This window comes from Oncorhynchus masou, chromosome 26 (assembly GCF_036934945.1).
Source record: "Oncorhynchus masou masou isolate Uvic2021 chromosome 26, UVic_Omas_1.1, whole genome shotgun sequence".
NCBI lineage: Eukaryota > Metazoa > Chordata > Actinopteri > Salmoniformes > Salmonidae > Oncorhynchus > Oncorhynchus masou.
This window is the reverse complement of record NC_088237.1, coordinates 11,052,435-11,066,460: the sequence shown is the minus strand read 5'-3', so window position 1 is coordinate 11,066,460 and position 14,026 is coordinate 11,052,435. Positions and strand designations below refer to the sequence as shown.

At 44.9% G+C, this 14,026-nt stretch overlaps 1 protein-coding gene across 1 annotated transcript in view; it reads left to right on the top strand.

Moving 5' to 3' along the window:
- The first annotated feature begins 4,582 nt into the window (after nt 1-4,582).
- LOC135514790 (troponin I, slow skeletal muscle-like) overlaps nt 4,583-14,026 on the top strand; it is a 100,487-nt gene continuing 91,043 nt past the window's right edge. Inside the window, exon 1 of the mRNA XM_064938399.1 lies at nt 4,583-4,872. The gene's annotated coding sequence lies outside the window, so the exon portion shown is untranslated. The remainder of the gene's footprint in view (nt 4,873-14,026) is intronic.

Here is a 14,026-nt window from a genome sequence, read left to right as displayed (position 1 = left end):
CCTTACTTTGTCAAGGCTTCAGCGGCCATCATCCCCCAAGCGTTCAGAAAGCCAACTTCATTTTCGGGGATGAATGAACTGTGAAGGAAGTTGTCCTTAAGCTGGCGTCGCACTTTTACCAACCATGCTCAGACCTTCAGAGTTGACCCAGGGGACTGCACACACACACACTCTGACAACAAGGACATAGTTCATAATAAAACTCTCAATGGGGTGAATGGCAGTCATTTTATGTGGTGCATGACTAGTAGGGGAGAATGGGGTAAACTGAGCCAAAGTGTTAGTTGAGTCACCCATTGTTTCTAAACCATACACAACATGAATCATGTGACCAACTACACTACCAGTCAAAAGTTTTAGAACACCTACTTATTCAAGGGTTTTTCTTTATATTTACTATTTTCTACATTGCAGAATAATAGTGAAGACTTCAAAACTATGAAATAACACATATGGAATCATGTAGTAACCAAAAAAGTGTTAAACAAATCAAAATATATTTTATATTTGAGATTCTTCAAATAGCCATCCTTTGCCTTGATGACAGATTTGCACACTCTTGGCATTCTCTCAACCAGCATCACCTGGAATGCTTTACCAACAGTCTTGAAGGAGTTCCCACATATGCTGTGCAGTTGTTGGCTGCTTTTCCTTCACTCTGTGGTCCGACTCATCCCAAACCATCTCAATGTGGTTGAGGTTGGGGGATTGTGGAGGCCAGGTCATCTGATGCAACACTCCATCACTCTCCTTCTTGGTAAAATAGCCTTTAACCAGCCTGGAGGTGTGTTGGGTCATTGTCCTGTTAAATGATAGTCCCACTAAGCCCAAACCAGATGGGATGGCTTATCGCTGCAGAATGTTGTGGTAGCCATGCTGGATAAGCATGCCTTGAATTCTAAATAAATCAGACAGTGTCACCAGCAAAGCACCCCCACAGATCACACCTCCTCCTCCATGCTTTACGGTGGGAAATACACATGCGGAGATCATCCGTTCACCCACACCACGTCTCACAAAGACACAGTGTTTGGAACCAAAAAGCTCCAATTTGCACTCCAGAACAAAGGACAAATTTCCACCAGTTTAATGTCCATTGCTTTTGTTTCTTGGCCCAAGCAAGTCTCTTCTTATTATTGATATCCTTTAGTAGTGGTTTCTTTGCACCAATCCGACCATGAACAGTTGATGTTGAGATGTGTCTGTTACTTGACATGCAAATTGCATTTTCAAATAGAGGAGAGACATCTGAGGATTGCTGCTGTGCTGTCGATCTATTGGGATGCAATTTTCTGAGGCTGGTAACTCTAATGAACGTATACTCTGCAGCAGGGGAAACTCTGGGTTTCCATTCCTGTGGCAGTCCTCATGAGAGACAGTTTCATCATAGAGCTTGATGGTTTTTGCGACTGCACTTGAAGAAACTTTCGAAGTTCTTGAAATTGGCCATATTGACTGACCTTCATCTCCTAATATAATGATGGCCTGTCGTTTCTCTTTGCTTATTTGAGCTGTTCTTGCCATGATATGGACTTGGTCTTTTACCAAATAGGGCTATCTACAACACAACTGATTGGCTCAAATACATTACCACAACACAACTGATTGGCTCAAATACATTAAGAAGGAAAGAAATTCCTTTTTGGTTACAAAATTAAGAGGGCACACCTGTTAGAAAATATTTTTGAAATGCATTCCAGGTGATTTCATTTACTGTGAAGGAAAAATCCACATAGAAAAATGAAGCATGTTAGGTGGTCACAATAATGAGAGAATGCCAAGATCATTTTAAGATTGTTCTATACAAGCTGTCATCAAGGCAAATGGTGGCTATTTGAAGAATCTCAAATATAAAATATATTTTGATTTGTTTAATACTTTTTTGGTTACAATATGATTACATATTTGTTATTTCATAGTTTTGATGTCTTGACTACTATTCTGCGATGTAGAAAATATTTTTACAAATGTTTAAAAAAACTTGAATGAGTAGGTGTTCTAAAACTTATGACCGGTAGTGTATTTAGAAAGAGGTCATCATTTCATTTAGTCTGTGAAAAAAATTTACACAGTGCACAAAACATTAGGAACACCTTCCTAATATTGAGATGCACCCCCTTTTGTCCTCAGAACAGCCTCAATTTGTCGAGACATGGACTCTACAAGGTGTCGAAAGCATTCCACAGGGATGCTGTGAAAAACCCAGCAGCGTTGCAGTTCTTGACACAAACCCGGTGCGCCTGGCACCTACTACCATACCCCGTTCCAAGACACTTAAATCTTTAGTCTTGCCCATTAACCCTCTGAATGGCACACATACAGAGTCCATGTCTCAATTGTCACAAGGCTTAAACATCCTTCTTTAACCCATCTCCTCCCCTTCATCTACACTGATTGAAGTGGATTTAACAGGTGACATCAATACGGGATCATAGCTTTCACCTGGATTCACCTGGTCAGTCTATCTCATGGAAAGGGCAGGTGTTCCTAATATTTTTGACACTCAGTGTATATCAAAATTAAAAGCTATAAATCGGTTTTCAGGGTGGTACTATGTTTATCATTTGAATGATTTATTCCTTCCCGGACCTGTTTATGAAGGAATTCTGTAAATATTCTGCAAATGGTGACATTTTAGACGTCCCTGGGGAAAAGGGCCTAAAAGGGCCTAAAAGGGCAGCAGAGTTCATTGAGAGAATTTCACATACTAAACGGTTTTACTGGGAACACAACAAAAACTGATCTGCTCATCTGAGCTAAGCAATGGACACGTATTAAGCGTAAACGTATTAAATGTACAGTCAGACTATTTGTGGTGAACTTTGTATTGTCGTTAACGACTAATTGTAACCAGAATGTTCTATGTTCAAATCCCACTAGGAACTATTTTTATCAGTCACTAGTTCACAGGATGGATGTTGTAGTCCTCTATGGTTAGACTCAATAATGAACAGGTCTAGTTTAAAAACCAGATGGAAACTTTCTCTGCAACGCCCTGTCTTATAGCATTTGCGTCAAGCCTATAGACATGATAAATAACCCAGAAGCTGTCAGTTCTATAGGAATATCTCTATGCTTCATGGAGACACGCCACAGTCTAATTCATCATTAACTCAAAGTCACAGTGAAGCAGACAAACCCCGTGTCACACCTCATAGTAAGTGCGGCACAGTTGCGGATGTGGAAACGTATGAGAAAGAACCGATGAGCTGGGCAGCGTCTTGTTTTCTCAGGAAAACATTTTTGAGCTTGGTGACAGAGTTTGACATTGAGCTACATGTCTACAGCCCGCATGAATCTTGGCTAGAGCACAGTATGAGCTTGCTCAAATAGCAGCATCTCAGATGGCAGATGTATCCTTCAAGCCGGGGTTTGGGCTCCAGCAGGTTCACTGAAGCTCTCTTTAAGACGGCACAGGTGGAGGGTGTTTTGGGAAAAGCCCATTAAGAAAAGAGCAACCTGGAAGGGTCCAGCCAGCCAGGCTGCTCATTATATTGTTATACCCCTGATAAAAACATATTTATTATTATTTTATTTACCAACACCAGGCAAGGCAAGCAGGCAGCGAGTGAGCGTTCTCGTCTGTGTAAATTAAACCCATTGCCCTTCGTAAACACGTTAAAGGAAATGCTTCCCCCCTCATTATTATGCTAATGTTGCTATAAATAACCTAAGTTTCGTATGTATTTATATACTGTGTGTGAGGTCGCCACTCTACAGTATGACAGCAGGGTTGAAACAAAGATAAGCCATATCATTTGCATGTTGTGTTCGGTAAATGTCGTATGAAAAACGTTTTCTTTCCCCCCTACACATGTTCATGTTTCTCGTGTATTTTTAGAGCAGAGAAATAGACGTGGAAATGGACTAAAGCAGTGAGTCAGCACCATGGGACTGTGAGTGAGTCATTCAACTACTACAGTATGTGTCGGGTTTCACATTAAAACACTATTTCGTCTTTGTGTACCGAGCTGATTTATTCTATAAATATAGAGACTGCAGGCAGAGCAATGTTCTCTTTTAGAATGCTCTATGCTCTAGGACCAGCCAAAATGCCTTAAGTAGGGCCTACATATCCCAACTCACCCCACGCACCTTGCCTGAGCAAACACACACACACACACACACACACTTTATGGCCCCGAGCACAATCTGCTGGTGTGGTAAAAACCCCAAGAGCACTTCAAGGTGTAATCGGCACGCAGTAGATGGTACGGTTATAAAATACCTTTCTTCAAAAACTCAATAATGTGGTCAGTTGCACAGCTAATTTACACTGGCTTGTTAAAGGATGGTCCACACTGGCAATGTTAAAAGTATTTTTTTTAAAAAGGGAGATTTACTAGGCAGTATTATACTGTAATAAAAGAGTGACTTGTGTCAGCACCTTCACTGGCTCTGCAGTTCATTCAGCTCAACCCACATGCCTCCTTCAGTGCCTCCTTCGCTGTCCTTGTCAAAAGAGCTCACAAGAAACAACCTAATGCCCCCACAACAACCCCCCCCAGTCAAAGGCGTCCGACATTTGTATTCATCGTCCCTCTCGGCAGCAGCAGCAGCAGCAGCACACCTACTCCTAAGACCTGTCTGAAATGCAACAAAAGTTTAGGACATAAAAGAGGGGGCTTTCTTTTTTTCTTTCTCCACCGTGAGAGAACTGAGACTGAGGAATATAGCCCGAGGTTGTTTGATATCCCCTCTGTGGAGAAGAGGAGGCACAGCGATGACGCTCTCTCTCGCCCTCCCTCTCTCTCCCTAGTTGAAAGAGAAAGGATTGCTGTGCTTTTCGGACCTCTCTATCACTCCAACAGAGGATACAGTGGGGAGACGGGACACTGTCACTGAGGACAGGCTCCAGGGAAGAAAGACGAGGTAAAACAAGTGAAATCTTACCAAACAAAAGCAGAGCAGAGAGAGAGAAGGAGGAGATGGAGAGGGTAAGAGAGAGGGTGAGATAGAGAGAGAGCGAGAGAGAGAGAGAGAGAGAGAGAGAGAGAGAGGGAATAAAGTTGGAAGGAGGTGTATTGTAGAGATGACAGGTTCTTTCGTAGGGGAGGCTTGTGAAGGTAAGGAAGTGTAAGAGAGAGAGAGAGAGAACCACAGAGGAGACCACCAGGCTGAAAGAGAGCATGATAACTAGGACAGCTGAGGGATAGGACAGCACTCAGTTTCCTTCCCTCTAGTCCCCACAGCAGGTTTGCTCTTGACTGAACTGATGGGTTGATGAGGTTAGCCTACTCAATGTACACCGACTACATTACATGGCAGAGGCTCAGTAAGGGGGAACGGGTGAATGGCTGATTTTCTTGTTGTTTATATAAATGATGCTTCACCCGTCAAAGGACATGCAGCTTGATGTAGTGTAACATGCATTTACCAACCTCCAAAACAAGGACCACACAGTGTGTTCAGTTTATATCCAGAGTGGCTTGTAGTTTGTTGTGGTTTGGATGTGTTTTTCGCCATTTGTTTTTCCAGGCTCGCATGTGGATCACCTCTGTTCGGTGTGTTTTCACATTGCTCTGCCTGCACACATATTACATGATACACTGGGCAAGGCATGGATCCATTATTGATAGAAGGGACTCCTGGTTCTGGGCTTTGTTTTTTTGTTGTTGCAATATTACTGAGCCTGTGTGGCGGTATGGTGTCTTCATGATTCATTTATCTGGAATGGGAGCAATGTACTTATGACTTTGACACCTTTTCAACTTTTCCCCCCTGATCCTGATTCCCCTGTCAGTTCGGTCTTCACACCTCCAACACACCTGTGACATCAAAGCCGATGTATATATTGTGAATGATTTGACGTGGGAGGAATGGGATCAGGGCCTGTTGATCAATGCTCGTGCCATTCCCTTTGATGTGTTCCCGAGAGGTTTTTAGTTAAGTGATCCCCAACTGTGAATAAAAGAGCAAGGAAGGTGCTATTCATGTCAAGTAGCCACAGGCAGATAGATCGGGAAGATCATCTGTTTCTCTCAGGTTTTCGTTAAAACATGAGGTTTCACATCTGTAGGGAAATTAACATTCCGTTTTACGTCCGTGTGTTTAAGTCGCGTAGTTTGGCCAATAGCCGTAGTCTGCAGTTGAATGTGTTTATGCGACGTACGAGACGCCGCGGCTACGTTTGTATGAGTCACGTGTACAGAACATTCGCGAATCCGTTGACCAGAAGCTACATTCCGTCTGTGATTCTCCCTAAGGAAAACCCCCATCCACACAATTCCAATCTATCTTTGTGTCGGGCCTACACCGCTACACTAGACGTTCTAAAGCCTAAGACACAGTATGCCCAGATCTACGTTACGTTGTCAATGGATTCTGAAATGTTCCGTGTTTCTCTGTTTCCACATTATAGTCATTTGTGTTGCCTCGGTGAATGACTTGTGATGATTATGCAAATAAGGCACTGGAGCAGCACGGGTAATTATCTCAGCGGAGAATGGGCTTTTGGATATTCTCTGACTGCCACTGGGAGAGATAGTCTGCCTCCAAAATGGCATCCTATTCCTTATAAAGGGCACTACTTTCGACCTGGGTCCATAAGACTGATCAAAAGAAATGCAGTATAGGATGCAATTTGGGACGCTGCCGGAGAAACCAAACCAAGGGTCAAGGAGTAGAGACTGCATTTGAGACTGTGCATGGTCGCGGTGTTGGTCACAAACACCCCCGGGGACGCTTTGTAGAAGAAACGCGTGTTGTCGGATCTGTTTGTTCACTATGGAAGCAGCCTTTTGTGCTGTGAAGGTGTTTAGTGGTGAATTCAGGATTTTTGCATTCTTAGCTACGTACATGCTGATGTTGGTCTACTGTTTTTCGGGGGAATTTTGTCTATCAATCTTTTTGTTGATATATCTATGAGGCACAAAACACGTGTCGGTCATACAGCCCAGTTATCAAGGTTGAGACCTGCAGTATGTTCAAAAGACACGTTCAACTCTTAATGGACACCCAAAGAATTCTGCTTGTGACAAGCATGCCGAGGCAAAGACAAAGAATGATCCGGAGCTTCAGTATGAAGCATCAGTATTCATTCAGCCACCAATGAGAGCAGTAGGATTGCAGGCGGCCAGGTGGACAGCGAGGGGAACAGAGGCCAGGGGCCCTCAATGAACCTGGGGGGGACCTCGTCCCACGGCCCCGAGGCCTCTTCTCCAGTCCAGGAGGTGGTAAATTACTCATTAGTGTGTGAGTCATGGGGAGGTGATGGGAGAGAGTGCCAAGAGGTTGGCTCTGACTGAGGCGGGAGGCTGGTTCTCCCACTGAGAGGCCAGCGCTGAGAGGGGCGATGCCCATCAAGAGAGGACACTTGCTGGGGTGAGAGAAAGCCAGACTAGCCTGAGGTCAATTAACCTCCAGAGCAAGCCGATGAGTCATCGCTGAATCATTTTTATAGACACAATTGTAAAAGTTTTAAGGACACAAAGACCCTAAATAGTTACATTTTGTGTGGAAACTGGGAAGTAGCTACACTAAAGACATCTCATTGTTCCTGCTAAAACAATGGCTCGCAATTTCAGATAGTTTCGGAGAATATAAAAAAAGAGTGGGAAAGAAACCCGAGCACCCCCTAAAGCCCAGATCCCAGTCACTGTAGAAAGGAACACAACATAAATCATCTCTTGAAAAGCTGCTCCCCCGGAAAATAAAATTGAATTTGTCAGTGAGTGCATTCAGCAGACTTCATAGTCCACAATGGGAAGCCGGCCAGACAGGCCTCCCCCCCCCCCTCTCTCCAAGCAGGCCCAAGCCCTGGCCCAGCTTTTTGATGTGCCTGTCAGTGGGGTTATGACATACTCCATCCCTTCTCCTTTGAATTTTTCATGCGATTAAACCACCGGTTAAAGTAATAATCCAACAAAGACAGAGTGCAATGCCCCAATCAATGCCAATAAAATAAAGACTCTTCCTTCTATTATACGAGTGCCATAACACAACACAGAACCTCATCATGGTTCCTTCATTTTCTCCTTAACTTCTGATCTGGTGAACTCACTACCCAATCAAAAAATCTTCCAAAAGGGGAATGTGCCAAATGCCAATTCCAGGTGCTGCTCGGTGCTGCTGCTGTCAGAAAGGCACAAAGCACGGATGAGTGGGAAAGGCAACGGATGGCAGTGGAGTGTGTCAGGGAAGGTTTGTGTAACTCACAGAGGGTCACTGGGTGTTAAAACATGCCATTACCTGCTGCCTATGCCTCTTTCTGGAGATGGAGGGAGGAAAGGAGGAGAGGAGAAGAGAGAAGAGAGGAGAGGAGAGGAGAGGAAAAAGAGAAAAGACGAGACTTGAGAGAGAGGAGAGGAGAGAGGAGAGGAGAGGAGAGGAGAGGAGAGGAGAGGAGAGGAGAGGAGAGGAGAGGAGAGGAGAGGAGAGGAGAGGAGAGGAGAGGAGAGGAAAAAGAGAGAAGACGAGACTTGAGGAGAGGAAAGGATGGATAGATACAGCCATTTGATGCTCAGCTGGACAGACTCAGCGGGGGTGTGCTCTGTGGGGAACACTTTTACAAATTGACGGGAAAACCAGGGGATGCCGTCGTCTTTGTCACTCTCGTCAACCGTGAAAGCAGCCAGTAATATACTTGATGCACAATTAAACCATGCTGGTGATCCACCACCCACCAACACAGGTGTTCAGCTGTCATTAATCCGTCAGCTGATGAATAGTGGACCTAAAGTAGTGGCATGGAGTTTTTCCTGACCGCGTGGTGACCTGAGAAGGAAAACACTCCGGGTCCTTGACCTGAGGGTGTGTGTTGGTCGAGTTTGCCGTTTGCCAACGGATCCTACAGCTCTATGTTGATCTTGAGAAACACTTCTCTCTGGTATTTCTTTTCACCTTGTCTATCAAAAACGCCTCTCTCGTTGTGGAAGTACAATCATTTCTCTGTGCAATTGCACTTTACATCAAATACATTTCCTTCGACCCAGTGTTTTAGAGAAAGTGCCAATCATCACAATACAAAAGATAACACATACTGTGTGTCAGATGAATAAGAAGCATTGGCGGTCGCGATGGTACGCTAGTTAATTAACTGGGAAAAACAATTTGACACATTTTCCCTATTATATAAACCTTATTTGTCTCTGCAGACAATGCAGGAGGGACATGTGAGAAACACTGGTTGTCTAAATACGGTTCTTCCATCCAGCTTAACTGTACAAATGGACCTCATTGTCTTCAGAGGAATTCGATTTTCTGCCATACTGCCACCACACGACACTCCTCTCCTGGGTCTGCCGGCACCATGCTGCCCCTTATCAACAGCACTCAGGGTGTGGAATTGGGTTCTGGCGCATAGAAAACCCACGAGGGGAGAGAGGGGGAGAGCATGGAGAAAGAAAAAGAAGCAGGCCTACAGTATATTCCTCTTGAGGACCCCCTCCTCCATTCTCCTCTCCTCCTTCTCCCGCTCTCCTCTCCGCTCCCCCACCCAGGCACCAGCCCCCTACATACACACGCATCGTGCGCATTAGTCGCCAGCCACTAAACCCAGTGATGGATCTCCCAGTGGGGCCGCATTTTATAAGCTCTAATTTGCTCCGTTATCTTGTGCTGAGAGCCTGTACCTAAATGGAGCAGTTTTCCTCACCTGGAAGAGATAGAGATCGTACAGGTGTGAGTTGGGATCCTTGTACCAGGACCCTGTCCGACGTTTCTGTCACTACCTCCCCGTAACAAGCAATGTTTGAAACATGTTCTTCCCTCTTGTGGCTTTGAGTCAGTGACTCTTATCACGGAGTGAATTTTTGTGCGTGTGTGTTCATGCGTGCGTGTGTCTGTGTGTCTCTGCGTGTGTGTCTGCGTGCGGGCGTGTGTGTCTGTCCATTTCCATACGTGTATGTTTGCACTGCTCCCTTTTGTTTGCTTCTAGGAAATGACTGACATGAACAAGGTGTATCTCTGACTAAGGCCTCCCGAGTGGCGCAGTAATTTAAGGCACTGCATCGCAGTGCTTGAGGCATCACTACAGCCCCGGGTTCGATCCCAGGCTGTGTGATAGCCAGATGTGACAGGGAGATCTATGAGGTGGTGCACAATTGGCTCTGTGTCATCCGGGTTGGGGGAGGGTTTGGCCGGTCGCCAGTTGGACGGTATTTCCTCCGACACATTGGCGCGGGTTAAGTGAGTAGTGTGGCTTGGCAGGTCATGTTTTTCGAAGGACGCGTGGCTTTCGACCTTCGCCTCTCCTGAGTCTGTAGGTGAGTTGTAGTGATGGGACAAGACTGTAACTACCAATTGGGGAGAAAAGGGGGTAAACGTATCAAGAAATACATAAAGTGTATCTCTGACAAGCCCGTGTTCTCATTCTAAAGGTAGTTGCCATGCATGGTGTTCACCAGAGGACAGTGACAGGCTGATGCTAGCTTACCTACCAAGGCCATACATGAAACGGGTGGGACACAAACACTGCCTTCATTCACATTCCAGTTTCAATGTGACACACTCCAGCTTTTATCCAATAAACATACAGTACATTCAGTCATTCATTTCCATGTAATCCCTGTGCTTTTTGCCTTCGGCCTGTAATAACCACAGACATTTAGACACCGGCTTGTCAGCTGACCAAATTCAGTGGTACTGTTAAGGTGCAGGAACCAGGAGCAGGAGAGCAAGGAAGTCCCAGTGGCACAATTGTTAATTCCGAAAGTCCCAACTCAACAACAACATGGGGGGGAATATGCCCAAACGAGGTCGCCACACACAGGGAAAATAAACGATACACACGGGGGAGAAACCTCTACTCCTACACACATACCAAAACGGTACAACTGCCGTGAGAAAGACCCGCACCCCTAACGCCGTAGCCACAGCAAAACAACCCGCACAAAGACTAGCAGGCAGCGGAGGTAAATAAACCCACCGAAATCAACTAAGAGGACACAGGTGTAAACAATACAGACAGACACAAAAATGGGTCGGTGGCAGCTCGGTGGCGACGACGACCGCCGAGCACCGCCCCAACAGGAAGAGGAGCCACCTTCGGTGGAAGTCGTGACAGGTACATGTGGAGGTGTGAGATCATAGCAGGTTGAAAGGTACAGTAGCAGCCTGGGGTGGCGTTCATAGTTAGCTCTGTGCCCTCTGTGCCCTCAGAGTGGTGGAAGCAGGTTGCAGAATGCATCCCAGGCCGTGATATAGTGATGGAATTGTAGGTCACCACAAATGCCATGTAACCTATAGCTACAACTGAACTCACTCAGCTCAGATTCATTCCAGCAATATTGATTGAGACGGAGATTAATGCATTGAAATATTAAACTACGAGAGATGATGTATTCCTTTCACTTGAATGATCTGATGTATCCCTTGATCTGTGTATTAACGGAATAGTAATCAGCCCAGTAAGTAGACTAGTTGATATGGACGTGATACAGCCTGAACAGAACTAGACCACTGGGAGGAAACAGAGCCTGCCTGGTAATGATTTTTAGCAGTGTGATGCCTGTACATCCATGTACTGACAGAGAGACACCATTGAGCTTCTCATTCAGACTAGGAGAGTCAAACATCATGTCTCATAACGAGTCTTATGAAGGACCTGTTGTGTGGATAGGTGAGAGAGGGAGATGATGGATTCGTTGTAGGCTGTTCTATTCCATTGAACGTGAGGCCCAACGTGATGGATTCTACCACTGGCGTGTGTAAGAGAGGTCTTGCCGGGCTAGCGACCTTTGACATCCTCTCACATTTTCTCTGCGCGCGTGTGTGTCTTCACGCTGGCGCGTGTGTGTATGTGTGGTGCATGCGTGTTTCTTGTGTGCATATATGGACTCCTGCTACCATTTCTTTCCCAATAAAAACACCATTACAAGACACATCTATTGGGTCCACTGGGACTGTAATTAAAGGGGCATATTTCATGATAATAAGCTCATCTCATCATCACAGTCAACGGCGTTTTTGATAACGGGCTGTGACACATGGGTGTTTTTTTTTAAGATAGAGAGCCCCAGAGCATCACCGTGACCGAGGACCATAGCGGTCTCATTGGGTACGTATCAAATGGCATCGTATTCCCTATGAGCCCTGGTCAATACTAGTGCACTACATAGAGAGTAGGGGGCCATTTAGGACGTGGTCTCGTTGAGAAACGAAGGGTTTTTACAAGGGGAGAAGGAGTCACTGGGATGTATTCATTCCTATCCATTAGTAACTCTAAATTAACGGCGGTCCAGGACCGGAGACCTCGTGGATATGAAAGGCAATGAAAACACAAATCTCTCGACTAATCAATGCGGACTGTGAGGCCCGGAACGGAGGGGGGAGAGTGAGAGAGAGCACAAAGAGAGAAAATGAGAGAAGTAGAAAGTAGCATAAGTGCATTCTGATTTATCTGTTTGCAGGCCATATTTTCCCGTTGCTCTAGATGATAGCGGAGAGGCTAACCCTTACCTCGGGTTAAGCATGGTGTGTATTTGGAAGGAACGGGATGATAGATGAGACTTTTACATCGGCAATTATATCATTTGCATTCGGCTTGTGAGCGTGGATCTGTCAGGGAGAGACTGATGAAACTTAGTGGTCAAATCTCAGGGTCGTTTGAGGAGCGGGAAGACAGTACTGTGTTTCACTTGCTTAAAGGGGACAGTGCTGGATTTGAAGCATTATTTCAACGCTTAAAAGTTGCGGTTGTGATGTGGGTAGATCGAGAAGGAGAAAGCTCTTATAGGGTTGTGTTCCTTTACCCAGACTGAAGATTCTCCATTGAACGTACCTTTTTAGTCCAGGATTTGGCTTAAGCCTGATCCGGGAAATTGTCCCTATGACTGCCTTGAAAAGAAAAGGTCCAATGCCCATGTTGATAAATGAGGTCTCTTGTTCAAATGTCCGAATCATCCAAGGCCTCTCTCTCTGATCAACCGCGGTAACCTCAATTATATCCTTTTGAGTATAGAGCGCGGAGTACATGTGCCATTAATGCTCTTAAGAGCAATTATTGTCAACACTCTTTCCACGTGCTGTCTTTTGATCAGCGGAACCATTGTCAATTTGTGCTCTTAACTTGAGCCTTTTCCCTCCCTGGTAAGACTGGATTTCAAAGATTGAAGTGAGCTCTAAGGGTCTCTCAAGGCCCCGCTCTATCTTGTCATGTAGGGAAATAGCAACAGATAAAAGGTATGAACTGAGAGAGAACCTTTTGTAATCATTACAAGCGTAATACCGTATGTGGCGGCCACTTAAATCTTTCAGTGCTCCATTGGTAAGGGTCAGTTCGGTTTGCAAGAAGAGATGAAGCAATTTGGTTTTCAAAAGTCACTCTTTTCATCTTTAGGAGCTCTATGAGCCACGGAGGTAAGTCTTCTTCTTGAACTATAGCTCCTTCTCCCATTCAAAGCAAATAGATCTTGGATAGTGTTATAATGACAGCAGGCAGTAATAATGAAGGCTCATCAAAGTCATCTGATGTGACTGCCGAGTTATTTATGGAGGCTATATTATATCACCCCTCAGAGTCCGATTCACAACCAGCATGAAGACTGTGATCATGTATCTTCATCTGAATCGAGTTTCTGACACACCGTGAATTCTGGGGGACTAAATCTGGTCTTTTTTTTTAGTAAAGACACACATGTAGGAGTTTAACTGAACCTGTCATGTGGCGAGACATAACGCTGTCATACACGACAGAAACAGCTGTGCGCATCATCATCCATGGAATGGCGACATGAGGTACATCGGGAACTTTAGAGATGACTTGATCCAAAGTGTTGGGCTAAGATTTAAAGGAAACATGTCAGAGGGGCCTTACTAACTCTCTTTCACATTCAACATTTCAAAAAAGAAAAAATTATTAGCCTAATGGACAATGTTGCATTAAGAACCTGGCAAGAGGAGTGTTCCATTAGCCATAATGTGTTTATTCAAGTTGGTTGCTGCGGTACTCTCCGGTAGAGGACTGCATTTTAACATCTGAGGAGCTGTCAGTGTGTGTTAATGCTAACGGGAAATGTTTATGCTATCGAGATGTCGTTACAGGAGCTGGTTCACCTTTCTGTTTCACATTGAGAAAGATAGATTA